At 42.1% G+C, this 3,622-nt stretch overlaps 1 long non-coding RNA gene across 1 annotated transcript; it reads left to right on the plus strand.

Annotated features, from left to right (window-relative positions):
* Positions 1–693: 693 nt before the first annotated feature.
* Positions 694–3,123, plus strand: LOC116025328. Its single transcript, XR_004099677.1, has 3 exons — positions 694–1,308; positions 1,555–1,631; positions 2,925–3,123. It is a non-coding gene; the product is annotated as an uncharacterized LOC116025328 (long non-coding RNA).
* Positions 3,124–3,622: the final 499 nt, after the last annotated feature.

Genomic DNA, 3,622 nt, shown 5'->3' on the forward strand with positions numbered 1-3,622 from the left:
AAGCTCCTTTTAAGGGGGTAGAGTGTAACACCCCGAAAATTTCCTACTACTCTTTTGAATATTATAAGGGGGTTATTTTCTTCTTAATTAATTATTTAAATAACTATAAGCATAATTATTTTCCTATGGGCTTGAGATTTATATACTCATATATATATATATATATATATAATTTATTGTTGAGATTAATAATAAAGTCTATAGCCCAATATTTCTATAGTTATATATATATACATATAGTTCCTACATAAATATTATTATTGAGCCCATAATTATATATATATGTTTTATAGACTAAGACTATTCTTGAGCCCACAGATTATATTTTCTTAAGATGCATACTAAGCCCATAACTATATATATATGTATTGTAGACTATGGTTAGTGACCCAACCCAATTCCCTTAGCCCTACCATAAATAGCCCATACCCAAAATAGAAACCTAACTTACTAATTATAACCTATGGTATAAATATTAATATGTTATGGCCTTTGGAGCAGCAGCTGCTGGTTACGCCTCTCCGTTCTCTATCCATCCCATCTCTCTCTCTCGAAGATCCATCACGCCGACGACAATGGAAGACTTCCGGCGAGACTTCCATCCCTATCCCTCCCTTCTGGTGCTCCTTCCTCTATGATGAAGCCATCGACATGGTAGCGTCACGACAGCGAGCTGTTGATGAAGCCATCGACATGGTAGCGTCACGACAGCGAGCTGTGTGCTTTGCTCTCCGGTGAGCTACGTGCGATTATGGTTTGGGTGGGCAGAGCAGCTCCGAAGGTGGGCGAAGCAGAGCTAAAGCCGACGGCAAGGTAGCGACACTGGTGCGGCAGCCTCCTCAACGACCTCCTCTGTTTCCGGCGCGGCAGGGCAGCGGCGGTGGAGCTTGGCATCGACGACCGGCGTCACCCTTCTCCTGCGACGGCGAGGCAACGATCGGCAGCGGAGCTTCGCAGCGGCGGGGGCTCCTCCCGGTGTCAAGGGCGTCGTCTTCCTCCTTTGTTATCTTCCTCGCTCGACGTCACCAAAGGCGGACGACGTGCAACAGCAGCTGACGGTGGAAGCTGACGGAAGTCCCCTTTCCGTTCGGTCAGCAGCGACGGTGGATGAGGGCGGTGTCCTCCTTTCCGCATGAGTGAATGAGCGAGCGTAGCAGCATCATCCTCCGTATGGTGACCAAAGACTCACAGCAAGGGTAATAACCGGTGGTTACACAACAGAACACAAGAACCAGAGTGGCACGGTGGTGTGGCTCTCGCATGTTGAGTTGAGGGGCGTGGGTTCGATTCCTAGTCTAGGCAGTTAAGGTAACGTTTTGGTTTATTAAGTATTAAGCTTATAGTTAGTATTAGTTACAATATTATGGTTTAAGTTTAGATTAGTATTGGTCATATTCTTGTTTTAGTATTAGATTGAGTATTAATTCAATTGGTCATATTATATTAGCCTTGGGCATGGATTATAGGATTATAGGTTATAATGGACCGACTAGGATTATTAATATCCTTGTTATTAATAGTTAGTGACGATATTAGAATTATATTAATCTTCAGGTTCGTGGTTATGAACCGAGCTTAGAGTTCGTGTTGCTTTGGATTATTATGCTTTCGGAATTAAATACGCTTCAAAGGTAACCACTATGTCCATCAAAATCTATTTTTACACTCTCGCTCTATATGATATTATTTGGTGATTGGAAATCCTGAAAATCCTTGATTATTAGCCTATTATTGATTGCGTTGGTTGGATTCTTGGACTTGTGTCTTGATCCTTTGCCTAGTGTTGTTATGATTATTTGATTGGTTGGATTTCCATGTTATTTGGCCTCTGTTAGATGAATATTGGTGTATTGTGATATGATCTTTGTATTCTGGAGTATCTATTTGTATTTTGAGCTGAGTCTGTTTCGGTATGTGGGAATTGCTCTTGCGGGGTTCTCTAGCGGGACAATGTAACCGCTGGGGTTTTTCCGTGAGAGTAAGGTGGTAGTGATTGGTGAGTGATCCGTGGTTGGTTTCCCCTTTCGTTCTAAGTTTGTTAGAGTATTCTATTGAATATGTTACCTTGATTCTGAGTATTTATTCATACCTCTTAGTCCACGATATGAGTCTGTTATTTGGTTGGCTGAATCCTTGATTATATTATTTGGAAGTTGGTTGGTGTTCATATTTGAGATGAACACTCTGAGTGGTGGTTCTTGGGCTGAGTTGAGTATGAGTATGTGGTAGTGGATCTTTGAGTATCTCTTGGTGGTTATTGGGTGATTGGACTGTGCTACTATTGGCTATTGGTTTCTATGATCGGGTTGATTACCCCTGTGATTGGGCTCTTGCCCCTGTGATTGGACTTAGGTCCCTGTGATTGGACTTCGGTCCCTGTGATTGGGTTCATTACCCCTGTGATTGGGTTCATTACCCCTGTGATTGGACTACGGTCCCTGTGATTGGGCTCATCACCCCTGCGTACCGGTTTTCCGGGTTTGACTCTTGACTTATGACTTCTGACTATGTGATTGACTTGGTTCGATGGTTGGTTTTGAGGGTTTGGAGGTTGGTTTTGGGATTCCTTCTTGGTTAGCTGTTGTGAGTCCTTTGTGTTACTCGGTTGATATCTTGTTGCCCTCGTTGAGGTTGGTTGGTTCCTTTTGGATTGTTGTTCAGTTAGTATCTCGGTTATTAGTTCGTTATTGTATTATGCTCTCGTTGTTGGATATTGGCTTTGTTTGACTGAGTCTTGGTTTATGATTCGTTCAGCTTATTGTTGTTGAGTATCGGTTTGAACTATTGACAGTTTGTTGGTGTTTATATTCTATATGGGTGTGTAAACCTATTTACAAACTTATATGTATATCTATACTTCCTTGCGGGTGTGAGTGGTGGTTACTTAGCAGTCTTTTGCTAATGGTTCTTTGTGTGTTTTCCAGGTTTGCCTTAAAGCCTTTGCGTGAGCGCGATAGGGATATACCCGTCTGAGGAGGCTTAGATAGTGGTTATGTTTTTAGATTTATGCTTTGGCCTGTGAGCCATTTGAGACTTTATAACTCTTGATTAGTGATTTGGGCACTTATGATTATGACTTGAGGATTTTATTCTATTTTATATATGACAGCTTAGTTCGTTTCTTATGTTTAGCCTGTGCATCTAGGCTGTGTTTATACCTAGATGTGGCATGACGCCCTTAGGTTTTAAATTCGATTCCGCTATGTTGTGTTTTGTTGGTTGAGATAGGCAGCTGTTGTGTTAAGTTTTATCTATCTCAGCCTGTGTGAGGTTGGGGTGTCACATTAGGGTTCTTGGAAAATGAGTTTTTTATAGTGGGAGTACAAAATAAGGGCAAAATAGGCAATTCCGTGCAGCAGATTCTGGGCTGTCACAGGATTCTCGACGCATCGAGAATGGGGCTCGACGCGTCGAGCCTTCGGGTAATATTTCGGAAATTTCTTACGGCACACTCTCGACGCGTCGAGAGTAATTCTCGACATGTCGAGTTTCCTCTTGCAACACTGTTCTGACTTGTAGGCTGATTTTGACGCTTTTCCCTTCCGATTTACACTTTGATGTCTTCATAAGAGTTGAAGCCCTTGAAGTCTTCTTTCAAATTGTTCAAGAATCAGCTCATTTG

Source organism: Ipomoea triloba, chromosome 7 (assembly GCF_003576645.1).
Source record: "Ipomoea triloba cultivar NCNSP0323 chromosome 7, ASM357664v1".
NCBI lineage: Eukaryota > Viridiplantae > Streptophyta > Magnoliopsida > Solanales > Convolvulaceae > Ipomoea > Ipomoea triloba.